Source organism: Astatotilapia calliptera, chromosome 17, assembly GCF_964374335.1.
Source record: "Astatotilapia calliptera chromosome 17, fAstCal68.1, whole genome shotgun sequence".
NCBI lineage: Eukaryota > Metazoa > Chordata > Actinopteri > Cichliformes > Cichlidae > Astatotilapia > Astatotilapia calliptera.
Genome location: NC_137438.1, coordinates 24503110 through 24522714, shown reverse-complemented (window position 1 = coordinate 24522714; position 19605 = coordinate 24503110). Strand labels below are relative to the sequence as shown.

The window sequence follows — 19605 nt, the reverse complement described above, 5'->3', positions numbered from 1 at the left end:
GTAAATCTTTAAACATTAGAACATTTTGTAACATACAGTATTTGTCATGGAAAAATTTAAACATGTCATATTTACATGTATAGATCATTAAATTATTTATATTCAATAGTAAATAGTAGGGCTGCCACAAACGATTATTTTGATAGTCGACTAGTTACCGATTATTCTTGCGATTAGTCGACTAATCAGATTATGCATCCATTGGACGTAAAACGTACAGATTATTGCAGCAGCATGCATCTGCTCTTATACAACTATCATTAGCTTACAGCTTTAAGTGTTTAAGGTATGTGAAACTAAAAATAAAGACAAGATGATAGTTTATTAAACTTTTAATGAAATTTCAAGTTTGAAGCCACCCGAAAACAAATATAACAAAATAGCATTTTGTGCTCAGTCCTCACAACTATATTGAACTTTGGGACTATATAGTCAGTATAGCAATCTACACGAGATTATTGTTCATAGCCAGGAAAGTTAGCTTTTCTACATGTTCTGCAGAAAGGCTTGCTCTCTTTTGAGAGCAGATGTTCCCTGCTGTGGAGAAGATCCGCTCCGATGGGGTGGAGGTTGCAGGAATGCACAGAAAAGATTTAGCTAGCTTTGATAGTGTGGGGAAACGTCCCTCATTTTCGCTCCACCATTTAAGAGGATCATCCTTTTTAGAAACTGTGGCTTCTTTAAAGTACAGCTGAACTTCACTTCTCACAACTTGGACATCTTGGTCCTCCTTAGATGCTTCTTCCTCATTGTCACCCTGACTGTCTGTGTCAGACTCAAGGAGGTTGTCCAGAGCAGTCTTTTCAGTTCTACCTGAACCATTGGCTGTCTGCACTTTTGCATGCTCATGTGTCCCAGCATTTGCTTCTTTGACAGCAAGCACTTCAACAGTCCCTTGCACTCTGATGACATCTTCAGGAGCCAAAAACTTCAACTTTCTGTATCTGGGGTCCAAGGCAGCTGCGAGAATAAGAGTTTTCTTTGTCTGCTGAGAAAGTACATATACTCCCCCATCTCTGTGTTATGCCTTTTTCTGCACTGGCAATGAAAGATTTTCCTGAGCTCGTCTCCAGTTGGCTTTGGTGTACAGCCCGTGTCAGCCCTTTGACCACCTGTGGAAGACCTGAAACCGTTGTGTACTTCTGTCCACTAAGGTAAACAGTAGCAGTCTCAAAAGGTGCCAAACCTTGCTTCAGTTCTTCAAGCAGCACCCACTGCTCTGGCTTCAAGTCGAAGTAGTGTTTCCCCCTTGGCGTTACCTCGGGATCTGAAAGAGTGGCAGTGAGAGGCCAGCGCTGTTCGAGGAGTCTTTCTATCATGTGGAATGTACTATTCCATCTTGTACTGACATCTTGGATCAGTGTATTTTTCTTCACATTCATTTGCTCCTGTTTCATTTTTAGTCTTGTACTAGCCAGCTCGCTTCTCTTAAAGTGCTCCACTAGCTGCCTAGCAGCACCTGGTGCTCTGCTGATGGTGGTTTCTTTGAGAGCAGTATTGACTATGAGCTGGAGTGTGTGTCCAGCACAGCGGATAGAGGCCCATCCATGTTTTTCTTCAAGCAGTCGCATTGCTGCCACCATATTGGAACCACTGTCACGTACTACTGCTTTTATTTTGGCAGGCAAGATGTCAAAGTTTGTTAGCACCTCTTCCATCCATGTCATTATATTGGCACCAGTATGCCTCTCCTCAAGAGGCATGGTATCAAGGATGAAGCTCTTCATCTTCCAATCTTCACTCAGGAAATGGCAAGACACACCAAGGTAGGCCTCTGTTGCACGACTGGTCCAGACATCAACAGTCAGGGTGAAGAAACCTTTGACACCACCAAGGTCCTAAAGATATGAGATGATTTGGAACAATGATCATCAACCATAGACAGGGGTCTCATGTCCGTCACCAACATGTTCAAGATTGATTCAATCAGGACATCTGCTTGCCGAGGTGTACATGTTGTTGGCTTGGTGACAAAGTCGTCCATTGAAGACGAACGTATTTTTTTTAGCAGTCCTGTAATGTTAACAGCTATTAATATAAGCAATAATAAGTAGTGCTCTCAGCGTTAATCTCGTCAATACGATGTTAACGCGGCAAATCCCCGTTAGCGCGAGAACGCGGTGCGAGGGCTGCATGGCACTGACTAACGGGGATTTGCCGCGTTAATGCGGTTATGGCGTTAACATCATACTAACGAGATTAACACTGACAGCACAAATAATTAGCAGCTTGCTGTTTACAATAATGTTAGCAGCTAACTAGCCAATTAGCTTACCGAGACGACTGTACCACTTCGTCGTCGGATGCCACGAGGTGCTTCCTTTTTAGATGCTCGTGCATCGCTGTTGTACTGCCATGGAAGGCAAGTTCCATTTTGCAGATTTTGCATTGGACCCTCTTTTCTTTTGTTTGGTCGAGTTCCGTTGCTGAGTAGCCATGATAACGGAGACTGCTGCTTCTTCTTCTTCTTCATCTTTGGCGTTTAACGGTATCCTTGTAGGTGCATTTCCGCCATCTTCTGTTTCAGTCCGTTATTACACTCTTAAATCCTACTGTTATTCCTGCACCTTTCAGGATTTTACGGCATTTAAACGATGTGTCGACTATTAAATTAGGCGTCGACGATTTTGATAGTCGACGTAATCGTGACTAGTCGACTAATCGTGGCAGCCCTAGTAAATAGTCAATTTCATATGTTAAAACAACAGTTCTAAACATTAGCTAAGTTTTGCTACTCTTACCATCAATTGACAAATCAACCGTTTGGTTGAGCATGTTTTTAAAAAAATATTATGGATTTATTACAGCTATTTTCTGGTATCAAATGACATAATCATGTTCAGTAAAGACTCTGACATGTTTATACTGCAGAAAAATGTACTTACCTTTAAAATTTTTAGCCAAAACAGTCCATGTGTCCAGAGTGATTTTTTGCTTTCTGATTTCCTGGTTGGAAGGTGGCAGATGAGGCCTGCCATATCCTGACCAGAGATGGGCACGTTACTGTAATCTGATTACTTTTTTCAAGTAACGAGTAAAGTAAGGGATTACTATTGCAAAAACGGTAAATAGATTACCGTTACTTTCCCGTAGGAACGCTGCATTACTAAAACCGTGATTTTTTGCGAGAATGTCTCACGACAGTGACGTAAGCGAGTGCGTGTTAGTGACAACAGCTGTGTGCAGATCAACAATGGATCACATATCGATTGTGGGAGAGAGTATGAGCGTGCAGTGTTTAAAGCGTGGAAGTACTGACCTGTTAGGTGCAGCTGTGTGCAGACAGGAAAAGGACCCAAGGTGCAGACTCCAGAGACAGATGTAAACTCAAAAACCGTTTTAATGTTAAACTCAAATATAACATAACTGGAAACGATCAAAAAATAAACTAATACCGGAGGACAGCCAGAACACACAGCTTGGTAAACGGTAGATCGCAACACAGACACAGCGAAACACTGGGCTTAAATACACAGAGGGAGCAATCAGGGAATGAGTAACAGGAGGGAAACACAGCTGGGGCAAATCAGAACTGACGAGACCAAAGAAGCGTAAACTGAACACACTGAGAAAAGACGGAGACCTTCAAAGTAAAACAGGAAACACATAACACAGACTGAACAAAGACACAGACTCACATGCAGGCACTACAAAGGGAACAGAGACGTGGGAACAGGGTAGACACAAACACTGACTGAACACGGGGATATAGGAACTTAAGATACACATAGACGCGAACTAGACAAGGGGATGCAGGTGATAGGGGAGACAGAGCAACTAAAGAAGACAGAGACCTAAGCCATAAGACAGAACTCAAAGAAACCAAAAACTAGACAGTATAAATAATATCATAAACTCAAAAACCCTGGGTCGACGACCCAGGCATCCTAACACTGACCTTACTTTGAATATAATTCCATAAAAAGTGACAAAAACATTAGCGTCCATCGTGCGTGGGAAGAAAACTTCTTTTTACAGTGAAAAAAACCCCTAAACTTCCAAGCAAGCAACGACGTAATGGGAAATTCACAGAGAAACTCGCGGATTCTTCAACTGACCGCGGCACACCTGCACCAGGGTAAACCTCCACCTACCCTGCTCCTGCTTTACAGGTGAGTCTTTGACTTTATTTATTTTCTGCTGTGTTTTACTTGCATCTGTTTGAAAGAGTGAGTGTAAACACAAAAAATATTTTATTTTATGTGCTGGAATGTGTAGAAAAAAGGTTTAAATGTTAAACTAATTTATTCAAGTCAGAGAATGTTGCATATAATTAAATTTTTTGCTTGATGCATAAAGTTAAAAGATTAAAACTGATAAAAACAAGTTAAAAAAAGAGACTTTTCCATTTGATTACATTTTGTATGATGGATTATGCAGAAAAAGTAGAATTGGGCTGAAAGATCTATCACTTTATCACCTCTTCAGGTTGTAAATCGTGTTTTTAAAAAGAAACGAAGTAATTAATTACTTTTGAAAATAAGTAATCAGTAAAGTAACGGGATTACTTTTTTGGGGAAGTAATCAGTAATTAGTTACTGATTACTTTTTTCAAGTAACTTGACCGACACTGATCCTGACACAGTGCCATCTAGTGTTTTTTTTTAGGATAACATAACTCAACCAAGTGGTAGAGATGGCTCAGTAAGGTTGAGTTAAGCTAAGTACTCCAGTTCATTATATATAGTCTCTCAAAATATGCTAAACCAAATGGTTGAGCAGGCAGTCAAAGGGTTAAGTTATACAGAATAGATATCAGAGCCGTAAACAGGCTGACTTCTGCTAAATGGGTCAAACTAGGAAGAAAGTATACGAACACATAACATCCTTATAGAATATGATGTAACACTATAGATCAACTTACCTCGAAATATCTAAAGCTCATAAACAATTACAGCAATATGATGCAACAAACACAGCAGAACTACTAAAATACTCAAAGCTTCATAGAAATGAAACAAACATGGACATTTATTTTTAGGTCCATTCTGCTGCTGATACACACTTTAGGTTTCTGAATATTAAACTTGTTACTGCCTTTCATAGTGTGTAACTTGAAGGCCCTGAGTACTTTCTCCCACACTGAAAATACTGGAATGATATAATTATTTGAACATTACCTAATAAGACTGATTCAGGACAGACAATTAGTTATTCTAAACTTTTCTAGCAGTCCTTCACAAACAGGGAACAGTCTGTCTATTCTCTCCATCTGTCAGCTGCTGCTGGCTCTTCCTTGTTCTCTTCCTCACATACTGCTGTGTTTGTCCTGGTGGTGGATCATCAGGGCTGCAAAGCCTCACAGATGATGTGCAGCAGTGGGTCCTTCATTCTGTCCTCACTCTGGACACTTGCAGTTGTCACACATGGAAATCAAATGTGTGATGAGCTGCAAGATTCAAACACAAGTGTAACTTATAAACACATGTTCATACTTTTATTACACAATCAGAAAGAAAGAAAAAGAGAGAGAGTGGGCAGTAAGTGTTTTCTGTTTGTCTCGTAGTTGTTGCAAAGATTCCTGTACAGAGAATGCAGCTGACTCTTCTTTTTCCATCTTTTGTTCCGTGGTGTCTTGTTTTTTTCAGAGGCTCCTGCAGAGACATTGCAGTTGGTGGCAGCGAGTCCTCTTTTTCTAATCATTTCTATTTGTGCTTCTGCCATTGTAGATGCTTCAGTGTTTGTGTCTGCGTTTCTCTGCGTCTGCCTTGTCTTTGTTTTAACAATCAGGTTGTTTTGTGTTTCTGACATCCGAGATCCACTAAAGTTGGTTGAATTTGTCCCCCATTTATGGGATTTGCCAGTAGAATGTGTACTTTGACATCACGGGCTGTTCATTTTTAAGTGCTGTTCCTTTGAAGTTCCATGATTGGAACAATTTAAAATAAACCTACTGTAAAGGAAAGGTATTTATTTTGTAGCACATACTGAATTAACACATTAAAAGCTGCTCTACAGGAATTGCAGTAAAAAAGAAAACAAAAGCAAAACAGTGTTAAAAAAAAACCTCACCAAAGTAGAAGACGACTGTTTAGTAGAAAAGTACAAGGCTCGTATGCGGAGTAGTGATGTGCGATACCACTGATTTTCTTTCCGATCTGATACCAAGTAATATTCAGGGTGGTATCGACGATACTGAAAGGACTCCGTGAGAGACGTCTGTCTCGCCCTAGCAGCACCTGTCCTTCTCCTCCTCTTCAGTTTGCCTCAACATACGCTCATCATATTCTGTGATATGATTTACTCTGAGGTTTTTGACAAGGTTAGTGATTTGCCACAACCATACATGCCAACCCTCCCGATTTTTCAAGGAGACCCATATGGAAAAGATATATATAAATCTTGTAAAGTTTGTATCTGTCTTGTGTGAAACTTGTATGAAAAGCATATAAGAGTGAAAACAGATATAAGATCCCTTGAAATTTTTTATAATGAAACTTGTATGTTTTGGACACTTACTAAAACAATGTATGAAAGTAATGAGAAAGTGGCCACTTTCATGAGTAAATCATATAAGTTTTTACTATTTCTTTTCCATATGGGGAATACCGAATGATAAACTACAAATTTACTCTAAATGACTAAAATATCGATATTTTAATGTGAGAATCGATTCTAGAACATAAATGATGGGTATCGGAGGAATCGATATTTCAGGATCGATCCGCACATCACTAATGCGGAGTGAAACGGAAAAAAGGTGCGAGAGAGAGAGGGTGAGAGAAAGGAAGAAAAAAAAAACCACGGCTCGCGATAAGGAGCCGGCTCGCATCGTTCACGTCAAAGATCCGTCTCTAAGAGCCGTTCCGTTCACGACCGACACATCACTAATTTGTATACTCAAAGAAAAAAATTCAAGGCCCTCTTTAAGCTGAAACATTTTTTTTCATCTCACTCAAAGTAAATGTAGGACTCCAGCATTACTGCAATTATTATTCGTCTGGTGAACCTAAATTATTTTCTCTCAAAATGGTCTTTGTTACAAGAACACAAAGTTATTGAGTTAAACAACGGTCCGTCCTCTTCAAAAATTTTGCGCCCTTCAGGGTCACCTGAATGAATGCAGCTGCTGTTGGCCTCTCTGTACTTTTTGGATAAAACTACACCTTCAGGTAAGGTAACATATTCATTTTTCATATAACCAATTGTGTATTTCTCTATTAGCTGAATTAGAGCTGGGCGATATGAGATTTTTTTCATATCACGATATGTTTTTTTTTCATTTCAGGCGATAACGATATCTATCACGATATAAGCCAAATAACTATATTTGTAAGATTTAAATGTGCCGTTGCTCACAAGTAAAATGTGAAATAATCAGCAGCTTGTTTTGATTTAAATATTTATTTCCCATAATAAGTTCAACAGGGTAGATGTACTTAAGGAACATGAGACTTTTTCAGATAAATAAAGGCAAATATTGCAAACTACACAAAAGGCAGCCGCTAAAGCGTTTAAGTTTCAAAATAGAACAAACGAAACAGACTAAATTGTCAATTCCAGTTAGAAACAAAATTTTAATTCTAAAAATAAATCTTAGTTTGTGTTACAGAAGAACAGACAAAATTGACTAACTTTTGTCAATATCAAATAAACTGAGAACTAAAAGGAAATTCTCAATCTCTCCTTGTTGTATAGCTTATGTCACGGGTTGCTCTGAGGATCCACTCGCAGGACTCCGGAGTGTGTTGTAACAGAGACAGTTTATTCACAAAAATCTTCACCAAGTGTATTTACAGGCAGTGCAAGGACAGTGCTATATACAAGATGTGCGAGGACGGGTTCCAGGGCTCCAGGGAAAACAAGGGAATCACACACACGCTCACGCCAACCTCTCTCCGCTAGTGACCAGCCACCTCTTACACGCTCCACACGGGGAAACACGGGGACGGGTCCGGGGAATCTAGAACAGAGAGACAAATGTTAATTTCTGAGGCGGAAGTGTGGGAAACTAGACGTGTACTGACAGGAGTCTTCACAACAATCCAGCGTTGAACAGCTGATCTCCTCCTTCTGATATACCAGCTGGTCTGATGAGGCCCAGGTGTGCATGATCCGGGAGGGCGTGGGCCGAGGGCGTGAACCCGCCATGAGTTCCGCCCTGGCAAAACAGGGGAGGGGGAGAGAGATTGCTGATCAGTGCCTTGCCGACCCTGCAGGTCGTGACAGCTTAGCTTTTCAAACAGTTTTAACAGTTACTTTAGTCTGACAAAAGCCGAATTAGCGCTTCCAGTCAGAGATTGAGCATGCACCGGTTTATTGTATTTCCAGACTTGCTTTCGGCACAATTTACAGTGAGCGCTACTCTGTTTTTTGTCAGACTTGAAATAGCCGAAATACCTTCACACTACGGAACTTCTGTGGCTCTTCCGTTCGACAACCTTGGAACCATCATCGGTTTTCTCTTCAGTAACCTTCGGTCACGCTCTCGGTTGATTTTTCTCTAGTCGGCACACTCATTTCCTCCATTACCCGGGCGGCACGGCGGCTGGCTGCTTCCCAAAACAAATACACATGTGCAACTTGGCACTTGTGCTGTACGTAACAAGTCACGTGACGTGACGCTGCGGCTGTGATTGGTTCGGCTCTGCACTACTTAATTTGGATTGGCTGTTCTTTTCTTTTTTTTAAGAGGACAAGAGCGGCGAGGCCTATCTCAATAGTTTAATTTTTCTATCGAGAAAAAGTTATTTCGCAATACATATCGTTATCGTTCTATCGCCCAGCTCTAAGCTGAATGTAGAGCACTGCTATTTATCCTAGAAGCTTGTAACAGTTGTTTTTTGAACTTTTGGTGGTGCTACCATTCTCTTCTCTGCTGGAATACTAGTGTTTTGAAAATATAGACATGACTTGTTTTAGAGGACAAATTATGTAGCCACCAACTTTTAAGTACTCTGTGCTTGTGCTAGCTTAACAGCAGCTAGCCAATTATTCAACTTTATTCAACAAATATTTATAATGTATTTCAATGGGGAGATCCTTTGAATCCTCATTCAACTTACTCCTCTTTGACCTGTATCTACTTTCACATACGTTGACCTAGAGCCACCATTCAAACTTAAAAACGAAGCCAAGACATTCAACTATTCAACTTGTATTTATCTTCTCAATAGCTATTATACTTTTTCTTCAGCTCCAGTTTAAAATTCATGCTTTTCACCTGTTTCAGAGTTTATAATGGGTGTGTATGGGACGGAATGTTGGAGGTTAGAGTGAGACAGCTTAGCTGCTAGAGTAGGATCAAGGGAAATTTTTATCTTAAAATCTTCTCTTTAAACTGCTGCTGTGTCCACAGTGTTCAGTCGACAGTCATCATTTTACCCTCAAAATGTAGCCATCGTTGCCCTCTTTCATCCAATGTCATGGTTATTGTAGTATATGTCATGGTTCTTTCAACTCTTCCATAGAGTCCAGTGTTAAAATGGCTCCTCAAAACATTCAGCTATCAGCATCCACACTGCAGTTTCTTCAGAAAATGCATTTTCTAGTTCACAATTATTATTAATCTTTATATTCATATAGCATTTTGTAAAAGAGACGGTCAAAGAGCCATGGGCTTCAGACCCTTGGTTTGAGCTTTTCAGCTAGAAGAAGAACGCTCTCAAAGCAAGTCAGAAAAAAAACAAAACATAATTGAATCATCTAATCATTAAAATGCAGTTCATTTGAGGGAAAACTCATTTGAAAGTTTTTATTGTTAGTGGCAGCTTTGAAAAATGTATAAGTACTGTGTTACAAGTCAGCGCAGCTCAGATCATTTCTCAGATCAGCTGCAGGTTCTCACATTGTTTCCTCTGCTGTTAATGTCTTCATTCACTTTATTTTCTTGCAGATACATGCAGAAAACTGCAGGACTAAAATATGGCATCATATCACACCTAAGCTAAGCTAAGCTGTCTCAGACTTGTCAACAGGGAAACGTATGCTTCACTTTAATGGGATTCTGCCCAAGTGGTGCAAGTAATCTGTCATATTTTCACATGCTTGCAATTACCCCCTAACCTCAATCATGTAATTGCTTACTAAGTTTCCCAGACAACAAGTAATCTCTAAAACTTCTTCATTAGCAATTACACATGGCTGGGAAATTGTGAAGATATTTCTGGAAACAGACCCTCATGTTTGCTGACATTGATGTGCGCAAGAAGGGCGGAGGGATTGCAGTGTGCAGCATTAGCTGTGGGTCACAGGCTGGACTTGGCTCATTATTTGGTCTTTGACACCATGCAGAGCAGCGCACCTCGCAGAGACTTTCACCGGCTGTGTGTCCATCAAAATGTGCTGGCATCTGACGAAAGGTTCGGGTGGTGGAAGCTGTAATGAAGTTGGAAGGACACAAAGGGAAAGTAAACGGACATCCAGTAATTGTACTGGCAGTCTGCTCAGACCTGATGGAAGCAGTCAATAATTTGTTTAACAGCTACCAGGAGACACGAGGGGAAAAGCTGCAAACTTTCTGTCACTTTATGTCTAGATTGAAAATAAAGTTTTACTATTTCATGCAGATGGAGAGTTGTGGGGAAGAAAAACCCTCAAATAAGTGAAATAAAGTAAAACTTTGATGCACACCGCAGCGTTGCAAACACCTGAATGCTCCAAAGCAAACTGCCAGAACAGCTGCTTTAACAGAGGTGCTCGCGCTTACTGATGATCAGTTAATCAAGTGCATTTGAATAGCCGCACCTGGCTGCTATTTACCCTCTTAATTCTAGCGGAAGCAGTAAGGGTGTAGACACCTTTTTCACATGCCTGTATATAAGTGATGGGTATAACTACTGCACACTGCAGGACCCTGCAAAATGTCTATTTCAAGGTAAGTCTGTCCTAAAACCCTCTCTCTTCTGTTCTTATTTGTTTTCAGGCTTAAATTTAGTGACCCAAACTACCCTTGTGCTCTTAAAGGGTATTAAAAGGTCAGCAATAAAGCCAGGGGCTTGACAAAACGCTGACGTAATAGAAAACACGCACATAGTCATCTTAATAAAGGAAAATAAGGGTGAAAAATAACAGTTTACATTTCTTCAGTAAAACATTTACAATGACGTCAGGAAAGTTTTGGTTTCAGTTTGTCAGAAATCTACATGCCATCTTATCAGAATCAGAATCAGAATGGGTTTATTGCCAGATGTTGAGGTTTACAACATTAGGAAATTGCTGCGGTGCTTCAGTGCAGACAATAAGAATTAAAGTGCTATGTAGAAAGAAAGATATGTGCATGAGATATATCCTCTTAAAATATACACTTACCAGCCACTTTGCTGAATACACCTACGACTTTGGGCATTAGTTCTCTGTGGCATCAAATCAACGAGGTGCTGGAAACACTCCTCAGAGATTTTGATCCATATTAACACTATAGCATCACACAGTTGCTGCAGATTTGTCATCTGCACATACGTGATGGGAATCCCCACATTTGAATTTTGTGACGTGGCTCGTTGTCGTGCTGACAGCAGCTGTCACAATCTGATCGTCACAGAAGAAATCAAGACTGATCAAGCTTTTCCCCAATCTTCTATGTCTAATTTTGGTGAGCCCTGTTTTTAGTAGTCCACCTGTTTCAGGGTTTAAAGTGATGTGTAATCATAGAATCTCTTCTCAAAAGCTTAAGCTTTCACCCAGAGAACTGCTGCTCACTGGATATTCTTCCTTTTTCTGATAATTCTCTGTAAACCCTGGAGATGATTATATGGGAAAATGTCATATTTGGTCTAAAGTACCACTCTGGAGTCAGTCTCAGCATGCCAAAGAAAGTTTTTAATAGATTTATTGAAAGGCAACCAGTTTCTAATATTGAGTAAACGTGACACTTGAGACTTTGGTTTAGCAGCAACGACTAGTGATGTGCGATACCACTGATTTCCTTTCCGATCCGACACCAAGTAATATTCAGGGTGGTATCGACGATACTGATCCGATACCGATACTTTGTACAAAACGGATTTTATTTATTGTATCTCAAATTATAGCGTCATAATGATTACAGGACATCAGAATACCTTCTTCTTATCACTTAATAATGCAGAGTTCATCATATAGAAATAAAAAAACTAAAGTTGTGTGCTATTTGAACACCTTGCCTGCCTGGAGGACTAAAGGACTCCGTGAGAGACTCTCACCCTAGCAGCACCTGTCCCTCTCCTCCTCTTCAGTTCGCCTCAACATACGCTCGTCATATTTTGTGATATGATTTACTCTGAGGTGTTTGACAAGGTTAGTGATGTTGCCACAACCATACATGCCAACCCTCCAGATTTTTCCGGGAGAATCCCACCTTTCTCCAGATTTTCCACCCGGACAACAAAGTTGAAAAACCATATCGCAGAATTCATAGCGCGGCCCAGCCAATTCCAGTTTCCAACAATGACGGCAGCGACTTAGTTTTAATATCACTCTTATTTCTCTTTCTGGGTCGCAAAAAAACTTTTAACATATTTTCAGGTGAGAATGTAGCTGTGTAAACTTCAAATATCTGAGCCGACCGACACATCGTCTTCAAACCCCCGCGGTCTTTCACCACTCGGGTTAAACATGATGTACAAGTCACTTTGATAACTTAAAAATGTTCTTGTATGGCTTTTTCAGTGTTTTATTTGTTCGTGAGTAAATCGGTTTGGCTGAGATTAAAGTTATTAGATTAGATTAAATTAAACTTTATTATTCCCTCGGGAGGGTTCCTCCGGGGTTTTCACACAGCTGAATAAACGTCAAACAGAAAACTGATTAAACAGAAGAGTTTACGTCAGTGTCCGGTTATATTTTAGACAGCAAGAAGCAGACGGCAGAGTTTCACTCCACCGAGGGAGCTCGTGACGTACTACCCGGCTTTCTTTAGACCGCGAAGGCCGGTCCTCAGGTGGAAGCAGCCTCTGAATTTGGACACCCCCGCTGTTTCCGGGCCGGCCAATAATAACGGTGACATTTAACGTATTTTATCCGATAAATAAACCCTGTAAAATATATTTATCCGCCCAAACAGCCCTTTTGAATGTCTCCCTAATTCTGAGGTCTCAAGGTTGGCAAGTATGGCCACAACACCTCACTTTTTTTGCCACATTTATTGCAAACCACGGCTCAGCTGTTTGTGGAGGTAAAATACATCCGCACAATTACGCTCAGCCATTGTTGTGAGTGCGCACGCCAAGGGGCTGCGAGACATTTATACAGCCGTATTTCGCACATGACTATGAAAGGCGGAAGAGGAAGTAGTTCCTTTGAATGTAGGCAATCCGAATGTTATAGTTTCTTTCCACTGTGTTCCTGTTAATGATAAACTACAAATTTACTCTAAATTACTAAAATATCGATATTTTAATGTGAGAATCGATTCTAGAACATAAATGACTGGTATCGGAGGAATCGATATTTCAGGATCGATCCGCACATCACTAGCAACGACACAAATAGGAGCTCTGTGGATGAGGACAAGAAAAGGAACTCTGAGTTTTGCAATAAAAGGTGGAAGTTTAACAGTCTTACTTGGTGGGGTGAGCGACTGAGGCTCAGGTTGGGGCTTTTGGTGGAAAGTCTAGTTTCTAGAAAGGTGAGGGGTGTAGTGGTGGAGAATGGGCATGTTTCAGGTAAGTCTTCCCTCTAACAGGTAGGATGACAGATTTCTTTGAACCTGCAGGAGCAAAAATTCTGAAATAGACTAGGCTGTTTGAGACCAACATCCATGCCACGTTCAGTCATAAATCACCTTTCTTCCCCATTCTGGTGCTAGATTTTCTTAAGCAGGTCATCTCAACCATATCTACCTGTCAAAATTCACTAAGTTGCTGCCATGTGATCAGCCGATTAGACACTGAACAGGCTGTTGAACAAGTGTGCATTAAAAAGTGGTGAATGTAAGTTTAATTTCCAAAATGAACAGTTATGCAAACCACCTCCTTTTAGCTAGACATGAAAATTTAAAAAAAAGGGTAATTAACGTATCATAGCAGCTATGATGGTGTTTTGAGGTTTTTCCTGATTTTTACTAATTTTTTTAATGATTTCCTGCAGATTTAAAGATGCAAGTAAAAAAGTAACAAAACGCACTAAACAGTCATTTCCAGGACCAAAGACGAATTAAAAAGAGCAAACTGCACATGGCTAAAATAAGGGTTTGTCTGCCCAGTGAGCAATTTCGATTATGAGTAGAAAGAAGCCTTCCCCGTCTTCATTGCCAGCTCTGTCACAGTTAAATGGTTTGCAAACATGGAACATTTCTGACATGGAAACAGACACATTCAAATTAGAAAGACACATTTCTGTTTTCCTTTCGGACTCTTGAGCCAGTCAGTTTTCAACAAAAAACGTTAAATTGAGAGTGCTTCCAACTCGCTGAAAGCTTCGAGCTCACCTACGGTTTTGAACTTGTGATCTCGCTACGCTAACAAGTCCCGAGCTGTGATCACAAGAACCACGTGGGCTTAAAACGCTCTAATGTGTGCTGTGAAAATGGTGATAAATGGGAGTGACAAGAGTCATTAAAACATGCCCACTGCTTCTTTGTTAAACTGTTACGCTTCCCTAAGTGCCCTCGAGCTAAAAGGCCCAAATGTGTTTCAACTAGTTTTGACTGAATAAGGGCAGCGAGTTGACCTTTGCACAAAGTAGAGGTATTTAATTATTGCACGATCACTATGTGGGTTAAAAGTAAATGTCATAAGCCAGTCTTTTTCTGGCAGATCCTCCACAGAAGTACACGCTTCACATTCTATGTTTTTATTTTTTTCATCAATCATTAACAAGAAAAAGGATCCAAGGTGATGTATATTTAAATAGAGATTAGAACCAGCCTCATCCAAAAGCTCAGTTTACATTAATTTATTTTAACTGCTCTGATCTATCGTTTTCATTAACACCTACTCCTACTGTCAAAAAATAATGTATACTACTGTGGAGTCACTGGGAGACTACTTTTAAAAGCAAGAGAAATGTTTATTGTGAAATAAACTCAGAACTGATGGCTGACCAGAGGGTGTAGTACAAAGAGAGATTAATGGCTTAGCAAGCTATGTTGAGCTTAAGTGAGAGTTTCAGTCTAAAATTGGCTGGAAGCACTACATTTTCATTGATTACAGACAATATACTTTCCTTCCTGCCACAATACATTGTGTATGAGCAGCTTGTTAAGCCGTACCTTACTAACGCCACCAAAAGAAGCTGTAAAGAAGCAGTTGTAAAGATAAAGTGCCAACTGTGCATTGCATTGTCATCCCTTATAGATGTGTTTGTACTTGCTTCTAATCTGCCGCTAACCTCGCTTTACGCTGCTGAAATTGCAGCTGTGTTCCCCATATTGCTCTATATTTGTTGGTGCTGAGCAGGTAAAATGGTAAATGATGTGCACTTATATGTAATTGCTTTAATGTCATAAAATATAGATCCTTTTAAACGTAACAGCTGATGGCGAGTGAGGACTGTCCCTGACAAAGTTAACTGTAGCATTTATCAGCTACAGAGTCACATGCTTTTCCTCAAAGGTCAGTGGAGGCCAGATAAGAGATAAGAGGGGAGTGAATATTGGCCATGATGGTCAGGTTGTCAACATACTGTGTATAATTTGGTTAACTTAGATATTTGCTCATGACATTTACAATCTACATCGTAATCTACTATTACAAGTGAATACCTTTAGTTTAGAATTTCTGCACTTATTTTGTGAAATAGGTTCAATAAAATTCATGTCTTTTACTTTGGGGCTTAAAATACAAAGCAATTGGAAAATAAAGCAGGCTGTATGGTTTATTTTCTTTTAGCAAACACTGCAGTAATGTAACAAGACTGCCCACTCTACCTGAACCAAAGCTGCCCTGCGTATTGCACGGATGTAATGAATTTGTTGGCCAAGAGCCCCAAATTGGAGAATTTAAATCCGCTTCAACACCACAACATTTTTAAAGAACCAAAATGAGAGCTTTTCCAGTGGAGCACTCTTTTTAATTATGTTTCACCTTAATGTTTTCAGACAGTTTGCACAGGATTTGAAGCAAAACACGACGCTAATTTCAAATAACAAATTTAATTAAAATTTTTTTTAAAGAAATTAAAAATATGAGCTGAAATATCCTGAGAAGAAGAGTACAAAGAATATTGCTGTGTGGGTTTTCTACTGCAAACAACCAATTTCAGATTGAATTACTCCACTGTAAGCATCAAACTATTCAGAGATCCATCGTTAAGGTTGGGGTAAAGTCTAACATGGTTAACATTTGCCATTTCAGCTAAATGACTCAGTCTGTGCAGGAGTACCAGAAGCTTTTTAAAGGAGTTAAAGCTGCAATTTGTGAAAACGTTCTTCTTTTCTGAGATTTCTCACTTTTTCATCACCATGTAAACCCTTTACTTCCTGCTCGGCCTCTGAGTATATTCAGGCTTACTTAATACCCAGACAGAACAGCCGATCACATGGTTGTTCAAAACCAGAAAAAAAAAACATCAAAGACTGATAACATCATTTAAGAGGTGTGCTGACGAATTAGTGTCTGCTGTCTGACTTCGAGTCTGCTCTGTAGTAGTTAATGCTCCCAGCCTGACAATAGGCAAAAATTAGTCTGCCAGATGGATTATTCTGGCTCTATTAGCATGACGCTAAGAATCTAATCAACGATGCCATCAAGAGGGACAGTCCAGGCCACTCTGCCGCTAACAAATGGGATTCTGGCTGTGATGAAATGAACAGTGCATTATTCTTATCAGAGCAGATGGTGCTTACAGGATGCAGTCCTCACACAGCCGTACAACGAGCTCAACAAATCATGGTACAAAACTTTATGGATTTATGCAGTAGGTTTGTTTTTCTTATTTTGATACACAGAGGTGTGAAAAAGTGTTTGCCTGCTTCCTAATTTACTATTTTTTGGATGTTTGTCAAATGTAAATGTTTCAGATCATCAAATAAATTTAAATATTAGAAAAAAAGATAACACAAGGAAACAGAAAATGCAGTTTCTAAATGAAGGTGTTTTTTATCAAGTGGAAAAAATCCAAACCTACATATTCCTGTGTGGAAAAAAACGATTGCCCCATAAACCTAATAACTGGTTGGTCCACCCTCAGCAGCAGCAACTTGTACAGCGCAGTGGAGGAATTTTGGCCCACTCGTGTTTGCAGAAATGTTATAATTCAGCCACATTGGAGGGTAAATTGAATCAAGAAGCTGTTTTTTCCCCCTAAAAAACATAATTAGTGAAAATCAGTGAGGCACAGTATTATAACACTCTATAACCAAAGTTAGTATCTAACAGGATACGAAGTGAAGTTTTTAGCATCTCAAAGTCTCATCTTTTTCATGTTTTACTTGATTTTATGGCTGATAAATGTCTTTTAAAATACACCAAGTGGTCTTCACTGATATATAGACTCATGGGAGACTTCATTGAATACAACTATCCAGTTGCTTGGTAATGCTAGTATCTAATCAGCCAATCACATGCCAGGCACTAAATGCATTTAAACACATAAACATGGTCAATTAAATCTGAAAGTTCAAACAACCGATTGGGGAAGAAAGGTGACTTCAAATTTGGGACTTCAAATTTGCCAGTGGTTTGGATGGTCAGGTAGGTTAATCTGAGTATTTCAGAAACTGCTGAGCTGTTGGGATTTTTCAACAAAGTTATTATTTACAGAAAATGGTCCAAATAAGACAAAACATCTAGGAAGTGTTCTCTGGGTGAAAGTACCTTGTTGATGCCAGAGGTCAGAGAAGAATTGACCAAAAGCTTTGAGCTGATAGGAAAACAAAAGCAATTCAATCAACCAGTTGTTGCAACCAAGGTTTGCAGAAGAGCATGTGTGAACTCACCACACGTTACACCCTGAAGCAGATGGAAAACCACACAGTCCACTAAGAGCAGGAAACTGAGGCTACAGTCAGTTTTATTTATATGGCACAAAATCACAACAGCAGATGGCGATTATTAATTCATACAGGTTCACCAGAACTATAACAATAAAAGATTGTAAAAACGTTGCCTGGGGTCCGTTCTTCGTACCTCGCTTACTACATCCAAGATCAAATGACACATCCAAGATCAAATCATCGCGCCAACTTTGAGCTCGCTATTCCGGTTCTCCGAACACACCTGTTGTTGACGATTAGTACAGCTGGATGAAGTAATGTGAGATCACTGGGTGGCTTAACAGGGGCTACGCATCGATAGTAGAAACATTGATCGGCAACCCTTTGATTGGTCGGCGAAAATGTCGAAGGAGCGCGCTCGGTATTTTTCAGCAGCAGAGCAAGAACTCTTGATTGAGGGATTTCAGGAGTTTCAGAGTTTAATTAAAACGCAAGGGAACACTGCAAAGTCTGCAAAAGCAAGGAGAGAGGGCTGGCAGAAAGTTGCTGACAAATTAAACTCGTAAGTAATTTAATAATAATAATAATAATAATATATTGGATTTATATAGCGCTTTTCAAGGCACCCAAAGCGCTTTACAATGCCACTATTCATTCACTCTCACATTCACACACTGGTGGAAGCAGCTACGGTTGTAGCTACAGCTGCCCTGGGGCAGACTGACAGAAGCGAGGCTGCCATATCGCGCCATCGGCCCCTCTGGCCAACACCAGTAGGCGGTAGGGTAAATTTATTATATTATATTACATTATATCATATTACATTATATTATATCATATTATATTATATTACATTATATCCTCTTTCACATTAGAGCCACAACAGGACCCACTAGAACATGGGAACAAGTAAAAGTGAAATATAAGAATATTCTATAGAATGGTAATATTTATCACTTATATTGCTTTTAGTCTCTTGAAAAGAGACCCTGAAATAATCTGTTTGTTTATAACAGCAACCAAGAAAAGGGCAGAGCAAAAAAAGACAGGTGGTGGTCCTGCACCCCCTCGTCAACAAGTTGGTTAGGTAAATAATACCCTCACGGGAAAATCGATATCTCTCTATGAACACACTGTCGCGCTGAGCTAAAGGATCCTGTCTATCCCGCAATATACGCTGAATTCTGAAAACTCTCCTTATCAATCTTGCACCTTCCGCAATGGGTGGCTCGCGTATACGGACAGGACATGGCTGCGACAGACTTCCCAAATCCACCTTCGCTTTTATAGCCGTGGTCTCTCATCTTGATTACACGAAGTAATTTACTATTACAACTCTAAAATATGAATTGCAGTGGGGCAAAAAAGTATTTAGTCAGCCACCGATTGTGCAAGTTCCCCCACCTAAAATGATGACAGAGGTCAGTAATTTGCACCAGAGGTACACTTCAACTGTGAGAGACAGAATGTGGAAAAAAAAAATCCATGAATCCACATGGTAGGATTTGTAAAGAATTTATTCGTAAATCAGGGTGGAAAATAAGTATTTGGTCAATAACAAAAATACAACTCAATACTTTGTAACATAACCTTTGTTGGCAATAACAGAGGTCAAACGTTTACTATAGGTCTTTACCAGGTTTGCACACACAGTGGCTGGTATTTTGGCCCATTCCTCCATGCAGATCTTCTCGAGAGCAGTGATGTTTTGGGGCTGTCGCCGAGCAACACGGACTTTCAACTCCCGCCACAGAATTTCTATGGGGTTGAGGTCTGGAGACTGGCTAGGCCACTCCAGGACTTTCAAATGC

At 39.9% G+C, this 19605-nt stretch overlaps 1 pseudogene across 1 annotated transcript; it reads right to left on the bottom strand.

The window, feature by feature from the left end:
• Positions 1-316: 316 nt before the first annotated feature.
• Positions 317-2598, bottom strand: LOC145421537 (E3 SUMO-protein ligase ZBED1-like; annotated as a pseudogene). The gene has a single exon (XR_013902924.1). The product of XR_013902924.1 is annotated as an E3 SUMO-protein ligase ZBED1-like (transcript).
• Positions 2599-19605: the final 17007 nt, after the last annotated feature.